We start from the raw sequence: 18880 nt of genomic DNA on the forward strand, positions 1-18880 counted from the left end.
ACTTACATGATTCATATTATAAATTTATTTTTAAATTAACTCAAAATGGATAAAAACAAATAAATCAATCTATTATAATGAAAATAATAAGCTTACATTGTTAATATTATAAGTTCATTTTTAAATTAACTTAAAATAGAACACTATAGATAATGGTATTATAAATATCTTATTAAACACAAAACACAAAACACAAATATCTCAAAACACAAGCATCTTCAATGTATTGTCTGATCTTATTAAGAATAATTAGCTCTGCATAGAAGTTCAAGGGCTGCAAATTATATAATAAATAACAACTTGCCTGTCAAACATTAAATACTAACTATACTGACAAACATTTATTCATCCTTATCTGTGACATGTATTTTTGGCTTTTTTTAACTCTAGAAAATAAGATTTTTCCTCGGGAAAATGGATTCAAGCCAATGAGAATTAAGGAATTAAAAGGGTATAAATGAATTAAAAAATATGATGGTTAAAACTTTTGCTTTGAATAAATTTTTGCCATGAAAAAATTAATGGGGGTGGGAGCTAATGGGAACATTAGTTCATGCCTTATATAAGGCAGTGACTAATAAATTAAAATATGCATTCTTCTTCTACTCTCACAATCTATGAATCTCTCATCCTCATAGATCTTCATACTATAATGAATTCATATGTAATGGTACGCTAAGATGATTTTAAAAAAAAAACTAAAATTACATACCAAATATTCACTCCTCCAAATGAAATAAAGTAGAATATACAAAACTATTTAAAAAAATGCTAAAGATCTCAACAAATTACCTATTGCGTATGACATCCCAAAAACTTGCTAAAATCCAAAATTAGTGGTTCTAATAGCCAACTAATTGGTGGTTATGTTTTTTCTTTGTTTCCCCAATTTTTTATTCAAATGATAGAAAACCTTGTCTAGATGCAATATTTTAGCAGTTTTTATTTTTATTTTTTAAATTTCTACTAATCCTTATCGCTACTCTATATATTTGACAAAATGCCTAAAACTTTGGTAAACTAAAAACTTAAAAAGACCCTTGAAAAGCAACACACATATCACTATTTATTGGTCATGTGTAATTTTTATTTAATTATCTATAATAGGAATAGGGAAGTGATGTAAATAGATAGGTTAATCACCTCCCTTTTCGATAATTACACATTTAGAAGGAATATGTCCCTACTAGGTCCAAGAAAAGACTAAAACACTAAATTGAACAATGAATTCATTCTTGTGATATGTGATTGAAGAAATATAAATGATGGATTAGTGTGATTGTAATTATTAAAATGTCAAATTAGACAAATATGTAGAAATATTATTAATATGAGCTTGAGAATGATCTTTAGGTGAAATTTGAGCAATGTCAAGGAAAAACTAAAACTCATCATGTACTTAGGCAAAGGTTGCCAATGGAATTTTGTACCCTACAACTTTGGCTGATTTTTTTTTGAGGACCTCTAACTATATGTGTTTTGTGAGATCTCGATCTAGTGGCTCCATAACTTATTTCCTATGCATAGAAAAATAGGGCAAAAGTTTGAAAATGAGGTTTTCCTAGCTCAAGATCCTATTTAAGAATCAACCTTGCAAATAGAAAGAAATTACATAAAGGAATGTATATAAAAAGGAAAATGGTAAATTTACATTGCAAAAACCCTCATATATGAATGTAGAAAGCACTCATATCCATGAATATGCTTGAATGTACTTGAAATACAAAGAGTTGACCTTGGAATATAATGAAGAATCAAGGATTCCCTCACAAATACATGGATCTATGATTGTAGTTTCTAGATATTGAATGTTGATATGCTTGAAAATCAGTTGCAATGAAGAAGAGAGAAGGAGAATAGAAGAAAGATCTATTAGGATAAATTAATAACTTATTATCTTTATTTCTCTCTTAAGATGGCACTTTAAACATTAGTGATAAATAATTATTAAATGATTGCTTTTTAGGATTTTTTATTTTAAAACTCTCGATCTCCTTTATAAGGATTGATCATTGTGTCTTTTATTCAAATCATTTCATAATATAATCTTTTATATTTTTAGAGCTTAAACTCTTGTTTTGTTATTCCATTCTTCCTGGTGACAGGTTATATTTTCTTTTAGGTGATCTTGGCTTCATGAAGTTGGATTGACAACTTCTACATTGTATTATAGCATTGACATGTTGTAGCTTGTTTTGGTTATTGAAGAATTCTTTGCAGTAATGGGGTTTTCTCAAATGGATCACATATTTGATTTATTTTTTACAAAATTGAGTCACCTATTTTTCAATGCACTTTGAGCCCAAACAGGCCACACTATCTGGTTCATAGCACCCAAAAACCCTTATTTTTAAATAAAACTTATCATATTTGCATGGTGTTGACTAGTGAGGCAATTTTTTTGCCTCTAGGTCATACAACCTGGGTACGCTTCCCAAGACAATGAGTTTAGTTTTTTCCAAAAAAATTATTGCAAATTTAAAAATCAAACAGTGGTTTAATTTTTTGAAAAAGTGCATGTCTTTTTTTAAAAAAAAATCTATGTTGAAAAGAAGTGCATGCTTTTTGAAAAAAAGTTCATACTTTTTGAAAAGGTACTTTTTAATAAAGTGGGTGAAGGTACAAAGGTATGTAGGTACATGCAAGGATGTACAAATCTGTGTAGGACTCTAAGTTGCACAAGTACCACAACAATGCCTTCTAGGTCTAGCACACAATGTTAGCTCCCTACATCAACACCTGTCATCTGCTAGCTCAACAACATAGTCAACACGACAACTATGCCTGTTAAACATCAATAATCGGCCATGTCAGTTGTGTTGGGTGGATATTTTGCAACTGACAACTTTGGGTAAATCCATTCACAAAATAGGTAGACCAGCCACAATGTGTGAGATAAAGCCTATCCTACATTAAAGGGAAGGCTCCCCCTTCTCACCATTCCTTGGATCACCTCAAGGTAAGCAAGAAGTTGAGAGATTTTGTAAGGGGTGTTACCAATATTCTTTCCTCTTCACTTTGATGAAAGAATCCACTTACCCATAGAGGAGCGAGTAATGGGCAAGATGAAATCTCTAACTACACTTCTATCTAGTAGTTGGAAATGGTGATACCAATAAACCAACATCAACTCAGAGGTTGATTGAAATCGTACCAATTTGGCTCTAAGTCTCGTTTGTTTAATTTATGAGAAAAATCACTGTCATTGGGGCACAAAGACTTCCAGAAGTAGATGATTTCTATTTTATAAGAAAAACCTCCACCATTGGGGTGCAAAGACTTCCAGAAGTAGGGAAATTCTAACTATTTTTCATGAATTTGAGATGGTAACATAAGCTATTGTCAAAGCTTCTAGTCTATGTATCACTACAACCACTCCCAGTTAAAGCTTTGACTTTGATTGCATCTTATTTCACTATGCTCTATTATTGAACACACAATAATAACATGAATCAAAGACAATAGGTACAAATTAGAGTCAAAGCTTATAATTTGCTCTATCACAGTTGCTTCCAATCAAAGCTTCAAATCTAATTGCTTATTTCATTCACTTTTCTCCCAAATTCATACTACACAATCAAACCTATACTTGCACAAGTTTGGCAGAGCTTTCTTGCATAAAACAAAAGATGATTTCTACAATGAGGGGCACTCCTTTATATAGACAAAAGAGTTGAGAAAAAGGAGGAGGAAAAAGTGGGAGCAACTCAACCAACTTTGACTTGGTCTAACTAACAAGAGAAATTATTGGATTACATGTCATTACACATGTAAGTCATATTACATGTGATTACACATTTTCATGTAATACATCCTCTTCAATTACAAACATGAAAGAAGAAGAAGTAGAAAGATGAAAGAGAAATGAAATAATCATGGTGTTAGGTCTTTTGATAACCTCTACCTCTCTTTGATGAATTTTTCGTTGTCATTTGAAAACTTGATAAGATCAAATTTTTTCTCATTTGAGTTTTCGTGAATTCCCCTTTGTAGATTGGCACATTCTAGAGTCTTTGAGACTTTGAAAACCTTCTTGATGGTATCCGGATGTAAACTTGAAATAAATTTCCATTAGCACCTTTAACTTTTTTAACTTTTTTTTTTGAATCAAAGTGCTTTGCGCATTCCATCACAAACTTGGTTTTTCAAACAACCAGTGGGAAAATGGAGACCAAATGAATAACCACTTCTTTGAGAGCTAAAGTGTGTCTTCTTGACAAGATGTCATTGTTCTTTATATAAATCTCAACATATCTTGACTTGTTGCAACATGAAAGTTACAATGGGATTGAATCCTTGATAACTTTGGGATTCGAGTTGCAATGACAAATCGATGAGTGGTGGGTATTCAAAGTATGGATTAGACACTTATAGAACACATATGATGGTTGGAAATTGTTAATGTAAATAATTAATTATTATTACACTTTACTTAAGTTTACTTAGGAATATGCATAGACATATGAGTTGTCTTGTTGACAACATAGGAGTTAGCAACTTATTAGAGCACATGGTGTCTACAATATCTCTTTATGAGATACACCTATATAAACTTATCCTCTCATCATTGCACAAACTCCTATGCTCAATGGAGGATAATGCTCAATGGAGGATAATCCACCTTTGGTGGACATGTGCTAAGTTGTAATCCTTATCTCTTGTGTGACTTCTAGTCATTCTAGTTGCCTCTATATACAAGGCACTTCTAGTGTATATTTATCTAATATCCATTATCATTTTGATCATTATTGAGATTCTCATTTGATCATCATTAGTCTCTCTTGTGCTATCTATTGAGCTTCTTGATCTTGGTGTTGAATTACTACCTTAGGAAAATTCTTACATGGTATCAGAGCGACAGAAGCTTCATTGCATGACCATTGGAGAGCTTCATTTTGTTTCATTTTGGAGGGCCACAATTTAGATTTGAATATTCATAGTTATTGGGAGCATTTTGAGAAAGTTCTGACCTCACCATTGCATCTGGGTGACCATTTGCATAAATTTTGACTATAAATTTGTCTATGTTGGGTAAAAGTCAAATTGGAAGCATTTTTTTTTGCAAATTGAACTTGGAGGCCTAATTTGCCAATTTGGAGGATTAAATTTCAAGCTTTCCATGGTATGGATTTGAGGTTTTTTCAAAAACACTATTTTTCTCAGATCTACATTGTTTTGCCTATAATTATTTTGCTATTCGATTGCATTTTTTGGGGCAAAAGTTATTGGTCCATTTGGCCTCTCCAATACAATGTTTTTGAGTAGGTTCAATTTGATTGTGTGTAGAGAATATATGCTTAAATAGTATCTGCAAATTTTGTTTTGCAAATCAGTCTTGGCAACACGATCTGCAAATTGGGGGCTCGCAATTTTTTTTGAAGATCGTCTGATTCATAGGACTCAACTTAGCTTGAGCATCAGAGCAACAATCACACTCTAGCCTTAAAGCATGCAGATCATAGTGTGAGCTTTGTCATGAGCCAGATCCAAATCGAGAGTCTTCTTCAATGCAGGAGTCACACATCCATTTCTTGTGATCGATCAAAGCACCTAGTTTTTCTAGTTTGACTAGATAGGAGTCTTCTTCCCTTCATTCGAGAAAAAACATTTGCGATCCATTCAACACCATAGAGAGAAAGATCTTAGGGTAGAGGCATGGCCCAAGCATGATCTACCTTGGTCGATGAGAGCAACATTACCATTGTTTAGAACAGCAAGCACATTACAACACCAGTCACTACCATAGTGGAACAAAAGACCAGTCATGCACTCAATCAAGTCCATCCAATGAAATTGCATGAATTTCATCCCACTTACAATGAATCCTATTCACATTGCAAGAACATTGATCGAATCCAACATTATTCCAACTCCTTTATGGCATTTTAGTTGAGTCCAACTCAAACTATCAATCCCTCGATCTCCCTCTACAAGTGGCATTGAGTTCTATGTATGGGAGGAAGCTACAATTTGGTTGGCATTGACACTCAAGCCTGATCTTTGATTGCGGGAACATCAATTGCAATTGGATCCTCATTCTCCAATGAGCTTGAAGGCTCGATCACACTAATTGATATTGAGTCGAGCATTACATTCTTTCCTTATTCTCAATCACCAAGAAACTGTGATTATTTGTGTGTGATCCGTGGCTTCTTGCCAAGACGGAATTGGTAAATTTTATTAAAAATTTGCATTTCCATCAATTTCTTGTAAAGTAAAATTTGACACCTGTTGGAGTGTCATAGGGTTCTTTTTATTTGCCTTGATGGGACCCAAACCATCAATTTTTTGCTATACAATTTGATGACATTAGCAAGTGCTTGAGAATTGGACCCCTCACCATATTGATTTTAAGTTTGGTAGTTCAACTTCGCAAGGCCATAAGTCACTCATCTAGACTCCAAATTAGTTGCAATTTTAATTTTTTTTGATAGAATCTCCTGAATTTTTTAGTGGTGCTATTATTTTCTAGTTTCGATGCATGAATTTGTTAGAAAAATCAGTTTTTTTTTACTATACCTATCCAATCCTACATTTTGCAACTTGATATGCTCCGTACAGGCTCATTTGGACACATATTCAGGTTCTATTTTTTTTTAAGTGCATAATTTTTTGTCTACTTTTTAGATCTACAATTAGATTATAGGCTTGTGTGGATAGAAACATCACCTTTAGAAATAACTCCTTTTTTTGCATTGTATTGCTTTGATGAAACTTCAAAATTGTTGTATATCTGAGCTACATTGGTAGATACCAAATTTGAACTCCAAGAGGAGGTTGTAAACAAAAAAATTAGAAGTCCACTTAAGCCCTAAATTGGCAAGTGACTATTGTAATCGCACTAAGTATAAAGTGCCTAAAGCATTCATTGGGGGGTTCTTTAAGGGGGGTGGGCGGGGGGGGGGTGGTGGGTGGGTTTCTCTTGGTGTTGCGTTCCTTTTTTGTTGTTGTTATCTTTCTTTCCTTACATTATGGGGAAACATTAAGGTTCCAAAATTGACACCAAATAATTATGCCACATGGTCAGTTAAAAAATGGTGTAAATTAATGAATGAAGAAGTTTCTCAATATATAGATGGATCTCTTCCTAAACCCACGAGTGATAAAGTAACTCAAAGTGATATTCGTGCTTGGGAATTAGCAAATAGAAAAGCCCTAGGAATCCTTAGGTTAGGGGTTGATGACAAGATCTTTTATCAGATCATAAAATATGATACATCCAAGGAATCTTGGGATGCGCTTAAAAAGCTATATGGGAAAGTGATTGAGGAGGATGTCTACAAGATTGAAGATGAACTTATCTCCCTAGATCCTTAGAACTTTGATTCCATCTAGGATTTTATCATTAAGGTGAATGAGTTGAGAACAAAACTCAATGATTGTGGTAGTCCGATTAAGGATGACAGGTTGATTTATCTAATTTAGAATAAGTTGTCATTAGACTATTCCACATTTGTCTCTACTTTCAACACCTTAAAGGCAACCTTAAGGGCTTCTTATCAGAAACTCGCTTTTGATGAATATGCCAAATTGTTATAAAATGAACAAGCTAAGTTGATAATAGTGGGGATTCTCAAGTCTTCAAAGTCTAAGGCATTGGTGGCTAACAATGAGAGCTCCAAAAATTCAAGTGGTGGAAGTTCAAACAAAGGCAAGGGTAAAAAGAAGAAGAGGAAAGATAACAAACAAGGGGACATAGAAAAGTCACCACCAAAATCAAATCAACAACAAGGAAATTCTTCTCCTAATACCAACAAAAAGGGGGACAATAATTAGGAAAATAAGAAGTGTGCCTATTGTAAAAGAATTGGTCATGATGAATATGAGTGTTATCACAAGCAAATTGATGAATTGAAAAACATCATGAAGAAACACAATGTTACATTGCCTAATGCTTATAAGGAAAGGGGTCTTCATCTTTAGATTCCAAGAGCAAAGGGTAAGCTTTACTCACACACACTATCAATTAGGGGGGAATGGATTATTGACTTAGGTGACACACATCACATGGGGGCTTCAAAGAGAGATTTTTCTTCAATGACACCTTAAGAGATTCCTCACATCTTTGTAGTGGATGATACTAAAGTTGAAGTTGAAGGAAAAGGTGAAGTTGAGATGGAAAGTGGAGCATTCAAGGATGCTCTCTATGTTCTTAATCTTACCTTCAACCTTCTTTCAGTCTACCAAATCACTCACTATGGAGGTGGAAACAAGGTTGAATTTCTTCCAGATTTAGTTATTGTGAAAAGCATCAAAGATGATTCTATGGTTGCAATAGGTGAAGCTAAACATGATTCAAGGCTTTACACTTTCTCTTCCTTTGTGCCTAAATCTAATGCACAAGTCTTCTTAATTCACTCGAATACAGAAAGCAAACTATGGCATGAGAGGTTTGGACATCTCAACTACAAGTATCTTCAACAGCTTAGCAACAAGAACATGGTTCATGGTCTACCTCAAGTTTAGTTCTCAGATGGTGTTTGTTCAGGTTGCACACTTGGGAAGCATCCAGAAAAAATGTTTGACAAGGGGAAGTCTTAGAGAGCACAAAGTGTTCTTGAACTAGTTCATAGTGATGTGGCAGGCCCATTTCTAGTGCCATAATTTGGAAAGTCTTGCTATTCACTCACCTTCATTGATGACTACTCTCGCTATACTTGGGTATTCTTCATGGCTCATAAGAGTGAAGTGTTTGAATGATTTCTCACCTTCAAGGCTCAAGTAGAAACACAGTCAAAGAAAGCCATCAAGGTTCTTTGAACAGATAATGGAAGCGAGTATGTGAACTCAAGACTTATAGATTTTTTTACTCAAGAGGGAATTGACCTTCAGCATTTCGTACCATACACTCCACAGAAAAATGGTGTTGTGGAAAGGAATAAAAAAACCCTCAAGGACATGACCACTTGCATGCTACTACATAAGTCTCTTGATCAAGTTTTTTGGGTTGAAGCAATGAATTGTGCAAACTACATCCAGAATAGGAGTCCTCATAAAGCTTTGGATAGTTTAACTCCTTTTGAAGCTTGGAATGGAAGGAAACCTATTGTAAAGCATTTTAGAGTCTTTGGTTGTCCAACATGGGCACAAATACTTCCATAGAAACACAAGGCATTGGAACCTCAAAGTAAACCTTGCATCTTTATTGGTTATGCAGACTCTCATAAAGTCTACAAATTGATGGATCCAAAGACACATGAAATTTTCTATGAGAGGAGTGTACACTTTGAAGAAAGTTGTCCAAGCTTTACTTATTCAACTCCTCCTTCTTCCTCCTTCATTAAAGAGAGTGACAGTGACTTGGAAGATGTCCATCCACAACCCAAATAGAGGCAGCTGACAGATAGGGTTGAGGAAATCCCTTCTAATTCTACATCTTCTTCCACTAGACCAAAATGAGATCAATAGACATTGGATGCGGCAAGACCATTGGTAGGGAATCCTTTAGATACTAGGAGGACAAGATCACAACACAACTCACTCCCTCATGCTTATATTGTAGTTGGTTCTGATCCTTAATCATTCAAAGAAGCTTCAAGAATTCCAGAATGGGATACATCAATGGAGGAAAAATGCAATTCTCTTATGAGAAACAACACATGGGACTTAGTCTCTCTTCCTAAGGGAAGAAAATTGGTTCAGTGTAAGTGGATCTATCGAACCAAATTTGTAGCGGATGGAAGTATTGATAAGTATAAGGCTAGACTTGTTGCAAAAGGTTTCTCATAGGTGCCTGGTATTGACTATACTGAGACCTTTGCCCCAGTTGCAAAAATGAATTCCATTCATTTGACACTAGCTATAGGTACAACTCAAAGATGGGTTGTTCATCAAATGGATGTGAAGAGTGCATTCTTGAATGGTGATCTTTATGAGGAAATTTATATGGAGCAGCCACAGGGTTTCATTAAGGATTCTACTTTGGTTTGCAAGTTGAAAAAGTCTATCTATGGATTAAAATAAGCTCCAAGAGCTTGGTATGCCAAGATGTATTCTTTCCTTCTCTCAGTAGGGTTCACCAGATGTCATTAAGATTCAAATGTCTACATTCTTCAGCGAGATGATTCTCACTTGCTACTTGTGTTTTATGTTGATGACTTAATCATTACAAGGAGTACAACATCCATGATTGATAATGTCAAGTCTACTTTGTAGAACAGATTTTCCATGATAGACTTGGGTCTACTTCATTATTTCCTTATAATTGAGATACAACAGTCTTCATCAAGGATCACATTATCTCAACCCAAGTATGCTCTTGATCTACTTGCTCGATTTTGCATGAGTGATTGCAAGGCTGCATCTACTCCATTTCTTTCAGGTGTTAAGTTAGAAGCAAAGTGTTCCACTCCACTTGCTGATGCTACTTTGTATAGACAGTTGGTTGGAAGTCTTGTCTACTTGACACATACACGCCCTAACATATTCTTTGCAGTTGGCATGGTTTCTCGCTTCATGCAAGAGCCATAAGAACTTCACTGGAAGGCAGAAAAATGCATCTTACATTATATCCAAGGTACATGTACATATGGGATATGTTATGCAGCTAGTACTGGACTACAATTAGTGGGTTATACAGACTCAGACTATGCAAGGAAACTTGATTCTCACAAAAGGACTTCACGATACATGTTTCATCTTGGTTCTGACCCCATTTTTTGGTAGAGTAAAAAGCAGAACACTATTGCTCTTTCATCTACTAAGGTTGAGTATCAAGGAGTTGTCACTACAGCTACAAAAGCTATTTGGTTAAAGCATATTCTGAAGGAGTTTGGTTTTGACATGCCTAGACCCACAGTCATACATTGTGATAATCAAAGTGCCATTGAAATCTCAAAACATCCAGTGCAACATCAATGCACAAAACATATTCAAGTTCATATGCACTACATCAAAGAGTTGATTCATGAGCAGCTCATTGCATTGCAGTATTGTCCTACAGAACAGTAGATTGCAAATATCTTCACCAAGGCCTTCACTGAGGTCAAGTATCTCCATTTGCGAGATCTCTTGGGGGTGCGAGATATTTCACCAAGAGGGTCACGTGACTCTTCTCTTCTTTATTGTACTTATCTCTCTTTGTGGAGGAGATTTTTCCCATGAGGTTTTCCCTCTTTCTCCATTTTCAGAGAGATTGCATAGCATTTATGTAGAGCATTGCATTTGTACATGGGTACCTAACATGGCCTAGTAGTTGGGACCCACATTGCATCTTGCATTTAGCTTTGTGAGCTTAAGTGCATTCCCCTAAGTTGCACTTGGGGGGGGGGTGTTAGTGTAAATAATTAATTATTATTACACTTTACTTAAGTTTACTTAGGAATATGCATAGACATATGAGTTGTCTTGTTGACAACACAGGAGTTAGCAACTTATTAGAGCATATGGTGTCTAAAACATCTCCTTATGAGATACACCTATGTAAACGTATCCTCTCATCATCGCACAAACTCCTGTGCTCAATGGAGGATAATCCACTTTTGGTGGACATGTGCTAAGTTGTAATCCTTATCTCTTGTGTGACTTCTAGTCATTCTAGTTGTCTTTATATACAAGACACTTCCACTGTGCATTTATCTAATATCCATTATCATTTTGATCATTATTGAGATTCTCGTTTGATCATCATTAATCTCTCTTGTGCTATTTATTGAGCTTCTTGATCTTGGTGTTGAATTATTGCCTTAGGCAAATTCTTATAGAAATAAATTTAAAAACATATGTATTTGGATGGAAAGGGCCAAAGCTAGACTTGGAAAGATGGATTGCATGTGGGCAATGATGGGGTTTTGTGGGTATGGCCAAGAATGCAAGTTGGAATGCATATGAATATGTGCAAATGATAACATTTGACTTTAAAAGTGTGACCTTTAGTCAAAAATGGGTTCTCTAGATATCATTACACATCAAGTGAATTACGTGTAAAATGAACATGCATTTAAGTTTGGAAGATGAAAATCTGTGTAAATGGGAACAAAGGATGAGACTGCATGTAAATGTGGATGGAGGGTTAGATTACATGTAATTTCTTGTGGAGAATGAGATGTAGTGTGTCATGACACAGAAATTGGAATTACATGTAATTGCTCTTGAAGTGTAATTGCGTATGAAAGGAATAGATGCAATGTGCCTTGGCATGTAATGATGGAGGTGGAATGAAATGATGCACTTGTACAAAGAGGCGGAAGGTGGAGTGAAGTGAAACATGCTTAGGTTCTTGGAAAAGAACTTGCAACTTCTTCCAAGTGAAGAAAAATGAGAAAGCAAGCAAACAAATAACAAAAACAAGCACAAGAGAAACATGTGCCTTTGGTCTTAAACTCAAAACATGTCAACACATAAGTTTCTTTCAAGTGAAAACTCAAATTTGGAATTTGGAGAAATTCCAAAAGTGTGAAAATGAGAGTTTTCATCATTTTAAAAAGAAAAATGCACTTTTCATGGCACATATATGGACAAGTGTACAACTTCAAGCTAAAATATGTATGGAAATAGCAAGATAAGCATGAATTGATAAGAAAGTTTGAAAATGTCCACTTACTAGGAGATCAAAGAGCCAAAATAGCAAGAATCATAGACTTTGAAGACCAATTCTCCTTCAAATCTAGATTCTCAAACAATAATTTGACTTCTTTTCTACTTGCATGTAATGGACATTCAATGGTCAAATTTGATATGAGAATGCCAAAAACGTTGTCTCCAAAAGTAATACCATGCATTAAAACTCAAAAACAACCCCTCTTGATCCAAATGTATGGGTTGAAATGTCATTTTTGAGTTTTGTTTTACCAAAAATGTGGCTTTTTTATGCAAAAACTTGGACCCTTTTTGCAAAAACATAGCCAAAAAATGCATTTTTTAAGTCATTTTTGACTTGTGAAAGCAAAAACGACTTCCCCAAATGCTAATACATGGATCCAAATGCAAAAATATGACTTCAAAATACAAAAAAGTGGATAAAAGCCCTTAAATTTATGGGTGTTTTTAGCAAAAACATGATTCATAGAGTAGTATATACATGGATTGAAACCTCAAAACAATTTCTATTTGAGCCAAAAAGTGATCAAAATTGCCCCAAATCTAGACGTTAACAAAAATGTGACTCAAAAATGAAAAATAATAGTCATTTTCATCTTGAATATGCAAAATCATGACCCTCAAATGCATACGCATGCATTAAAACTCAAAAATCACCCCTTTTGTGATGGATTTCAAGCCATTATATGGGCAGATCTAAGCATTTTTTTATGAAAACATGTTCTTGGAGGAGGAAAACATCAAGTTTTTTGCCCTTGAATCTTCAAAAATGAGCTTTTGGGATGCAAATGCATATGTTATAAGCAAAACACACCTTCTTCATGCCATTACACATTTAAATTTTTTCAAAAATGACCTCCATAAGGCAAAACACACCTTTTGGGTGTCATTACATGTTTTAAAAAAGTGCATGCAAGCTAAAAACACACCTTTTTGGTGCAATGACATGTTTTAAAATTGACCTCCAAGGAAAAACTCACATTTTTGGTGTGATTGCATGTTTTAGCAATATGCATTTTCATTCAAAATCTCATATTTTAGATGCAATGACATATTTTTGATGAAAATGTGCTTGTAGACATGTTTGCACGACTTAAGTGATGAATTAAGCACGTGTCAATTTAATTTTTGATGAAATATTACTCAAATGGATCATAAATAATATTTACACTATATAGATAAATATATAATGTGCAAATATCATTTTTAAAGTAATATTTACTTTGATTTAAAACTCAAAAATTCAATCAGACTATATAGTTAATATAGTCACTTAAGTGAAAAATAAAAAAGTAACTCAAATTAAAAATATAGCATAAAGTGCACTATAGTTACTTTAAATGAAAAATCAAAATGAGAAAGTAATTTAAAAACATAACATAAAGTGAATTTATGTTATATTTTTCAAAAAGTGAATGTCAACTTAAAAATATAACATAATATTTTTAATTCGTGTAGTTGCATCAAAAAGGTTCACTTTTTGGGTACTAAATGGTCATATCTATTGATTGCCAACTCTGACTAAGCCCTAAGATAGATCGGATCAAAAGGAAAATTGAAAGCAATGACTTGAGTAGAACCAAAGGACGAAAAGCCAACAAACACACACTCAAGAACAAGGAAAATGATGTTGAAGGCTTCAAAAATCAAGCATAGGCTCAACAAATAGAAAAACTAAAAAGACTTGACAAAAGCCTTCATCTATTATATCAATTGTTATTGATTGGTTGATCAATACTAAGCAATTAAATAACGAACTAAATTCTGAGAAATGTGAAACTAAGTTGAAAAGTTTCGTACTGTTACGTACATTTTGTGGTGACAAAATGCAGGACAACAAATTGACACGTCAGCACCATGTGGGAGGTCTTTTTGCTTATGATGGTCATACAATCGTCAAATTTATGTTAGTGAAATGATGACATTATCACTGCTCCATGCTTCCTAGCCCTTTTGGTCGTATTTAGAGCTAACTGTGTTTTTTTGGCAATATCTTTCTCATTCAAACTCCATTTTTCACAAACAAGATATCATTGAAAATTTAATTCTAAGCCCATCACAATATTGTAGGTTTGATTTATTGATTTTGATTTTTTATAGCTATTTTTTCTATCAAAGTTAAAGGTTCTATTTTGCACTCCAAGAGACATATCTTAAGCATCTGGACTCCATTTTTTGAAAATTTATATCATTGGAAAGATTGTTTTGTGATCTTTCCAATGACATTGGCTTTTCTTCTTGATTCTGCTCTAGGTATATTTTATTTAATATTTGCTTTTTTGAACTCTAGTGAATATCTTGGTTATTTCAGGTCTGAGGATCATAATCATTACATGGGATGACTCATCTTGGGCTATACTTTCTATTGTAGAAGCCTTATGTCTCTTCTGATCTTTGTTGACACCTTTTGTAAGCATTTATGTAAATGCATATAGATAAAGTGTTATTTTTAATTTGTATTTTCAACTTCAATTGTTTGCCTTTTTTTGCCTTCTAATTTGAGTAGTGTCATCTAAGGGTACTCGTACAAATTATTCTTGGGATCTTCCTTTGTTGAGGGAGTTTTTCTTCCACGATATTAACCTCATGATTTTTCCAAAAACTATTCACCTCACAACATTATTTTCTATTTTATGTGCATCTTGATCTTGGTTCCTTTACATGCAATTCTTTTTTGCCATATTTTTCATTTGCCTATCACCTCACCCTTGTATGCATTAGGGGGGTTTCTCTTGTTCGTTCTTATGCTTCCCTAGTTTGATGGAGTGAGCTATGTATATAATACGTGTTCCTTTGTACTAGATGGATATAATTGATGGGTATCTATGCATTTTAGTGAGATGGATCATTTGTCATATTCTTTTCATTCCTATTTTGGAGGCAACCTTCCATGTTCATTGATCAACTCTTCAAATTTTGGTTATTTATGCCATATGTATCTTCAATTTATGTTGTTTTCCTCCTGATTTGAGTAGTGTCATCTAAGGGCACTCAAGAAAATTATAGCCTTCTCTACCTAGTCATGTTCCATGTTTGATTGATAATCTCTTTGAGCTTTGGTGTTTTATGTCATCTATATCTTTGAGTTCAATTGTTTGCCTTTGATTGCCTCCTAATTTGAGTGGTATCACATGAGGGCACTCATGCATATTATAGTCATCTCTACCTATTCATATTCTATAGTGAATGTTCATATCAGTAGTTGATTTTTGATAGAGGTTTGCAGCTTCTTCATGATCATTCTTTTGTTCCTATTATTTGGGACATTCTCTAGTTTAGAGGCTTCTACAGTATTTCACTATTTTTCAGCATTATTTCCAACTCTTCTTGGAGTAGATTTTTTCCCATGAGGTTTTATCCATTTATATGATTTATTGAGATTTGGTTGTGATTGGGTATCTCTTTAGGTCATATTGTCAGGACCCAAGTTTGCTTTCTACATTGTATTTTCCTTTTCTTTTTTCATGCATTGTTTGTAGTTACATTTTTGCTCATCTTAAGGGGGGATGTTAGAATAAAGTAATAAATTAATTATTAAGTCATCTTGACTTGACAGTTAAGTTACCTTTAGTTCTCTCTTAAGATAGCACTATATGCATTACTGATATTTAATAATTATATTAATTATTAAATGATTGCATTTTAGGGTTTCTTATTTTAGAACTCTTGATCTCCTTTATAAGGATTGATCATTGTATCTTTCATTAAATTTATTTGATAATATAATCTTCATATTTTCAGAGCCCAAACCCTTGCTTTGTTATTTCATTCCTCTTGGTGATATGTTACCTTTGCATGCAAGTGATCTTGGCTTCACAAAGTTGGATTGACAACTTCTACAAGATCTTCTTGCTTGATTGAGAATTCCTCTTCTTAGCCATCATAGGAGATAAACTCACTTCAATTGGAGAATATTGCCTTTGACTTGATAGAGTTTAAAGAAATGGAGATTTGGCAATCTTGAACTTTGATGTTTTCTTTCAAATCTTAAATACAAACAGTATTGCTCTTCATTGCTTGAAATCTTGATAGCTTGATTGCCAAGATTCTTGCACTTAGTTGTCATATGAAAAATGAGGAGGGATAAGGTCTTTTTATACTTTACTATGTTATTTCAAGATTCAACTTTGATCTAGGCCGATCCAAATCGAGAAATCCCATTAATTCCCCAACATTGAGCCCTGAGAAAAATTTAGGCCTCAATTATCAAAATAGGATTTTGTTGGAATTTTGTAATCTAGAAAGTGGGATAGAGTTTGGAGGGAATATTGGGATGGAAGAATAGAAGTAGTGAGATAAAATATGTTGTTAGGATCAAACATTACAACCACTAGACCTCTAAATCACCAAAATGGGGTCTGATGGGTCCTAGTAAGGTATCTAATAATAGGTACTAATATTTTAGGACTATACATTTGGTAGCAGGGATATGAGAAGATCTCATGCTAATGGTAAAGTAAATAAGTACATAAGAATGATCTTATAAAGGTCAAGGAGATAAAGAAACATCACTCTCCCAAGTGACTTAAGTCTTCATCAAATCCAAAACCAAGATGTGTGTGTGTGTGTGTGTGTGTGTGTGTGAGAGAGAGAGAGAGAGAGAGAGAGAGAGAGAGAGAGAGAGAGAAGCATGACCACTAGTCTAGTAAGAGATTGTGTTACTATAGATCACATAAAGAGAAAGCATTGTAAGAGATGAAATTGAAAGTCTTGCATGTTTTTCTATGTTATTCAACCCATTAAATATGATTAGACCTTAAGGAAATCATTGAATCCGTTAAGGGATCTGACAAGGGTGATCAAGCCTACAAAAAGCACTATCTCCATAGGGACCAAAGACAGGAAGATTGGTTCTTAACAAAAGCATTGTCTCCTAAGGGATCAAAGAAGGAGGCTCAATCCTTGAGGAAAATGGCGTCTGAAAGGATAAATGTAAGGAAATCATTGTCTCCTTGACCATATGCAAGAGATATTACAATGAATTATTTTGTGTGTGAAAAATGTGAAACAAGGAGAAAAGTGTATGCCCCAACATTAAAGAAAGAGAAAAAATCATAATGGGAATAATGGTTTTAACGAAGAACACATGCACCCACAAGAAATGTTTTCATTATGAAATGCCTTGAACTAAGGACAAAACAAGGGGAATTAACACATAACATAAGAGAGAAAAAATAGGATTTGCTAACTTTGGGGTCAACATGATCGTATGTTATTACATGAAATATTATATCAAAATGAAATATCATCACCCCCTAAAGGTAGAGTTACCACAAAAAAAGTGAAATAATGTTGAATGAGAGTCACAAGAAGATAGTCTTTAGGTTGGCATCATAGAGACCAAAAAGAATAGGTAGCTACCATTTTGCATCAGCCCAATTTGACAATACAAAGCCACATTTACAAATAGTGGCACATACACGACATAACATTGCGTTTGGCCATAATTGAATGAGAATTTTATACTTACGAGGATATGGTAATTGTAATTTAATCACAAAATAAGTGGTTTAAATTTTTTTAATTAGATAGTATTTAGCCTACCATTAATCATTTGTAAATGAAAAATGATTAAATGAAACTAGCAGTAGCAAACCTATATAGGCCAATTCTCAACCACAATGGCCCACTAAATTGAGAAGTAAATAAACATTGTAATTATGATCATGTATTCAAATTCATATTAAATTCTATAATTGAACATATTTAGGATCAAAATTTTATTCTTGATGTTAACATGTTTAGTACTTTTATATTTTCTAGTCCTTTGAAGAAACAAAGCCAAAACATAGCATCATTCTTATAGAAAGTAAAACCCCAAAATGAAGTGAATGTAACAATGCTAGTTAGAAAAAAGAAAGGATTGAGGCGATCTTTCTTCCAAATTCACTCTTCCTTCAGTATCTTCAATTCTAATTTGAATAGTTTTTTAAAGATCTCTAATAAAAAATGGATCTATATAAATTTTTGGACTATTTTTAAACACTTGAGATAAATCCAAAAGCCAAAAGTAAAACCTCATTACACTTGATAGACAAACAATGTTGGGAACCAAAATCATATACAAGAGGAGAAATTAGTATAATGATTTGAAACTTTAAAACCAAAATAGAACTTTTTCATGTGATTAAGTGAATATACTCCTTTTTGGTCATGGTCACAAAACCCCATTGAAAATTTCACTACACATAATACGTGAGACCCCCAAGAAGAGTTTTTTTGTGCACACGTAGAGAAAATGATACGATTTCCATTAGGGTTTGAATAAATTTTCATCTTTTGACAACAACAAAAAACTCTATAATACTTGCTAAAAAATCATAGAAAATGACTTTGTTCTCAT

This window comes from Cupressus sempervirens, chromosome 6 (genome assembly GCF_028749045.1).
Source record: "Cupressus sempervirens isolate cs-2001-9-10 chromosome 6, ASM2874904v1, whole genome shotgun sequence".
NCBI lineage: Eukaryota > Viridiplantae > Streptophyta > Pinopsida > Cupressales > Cupressaceae > Cupressus > Cupressus sempervirens.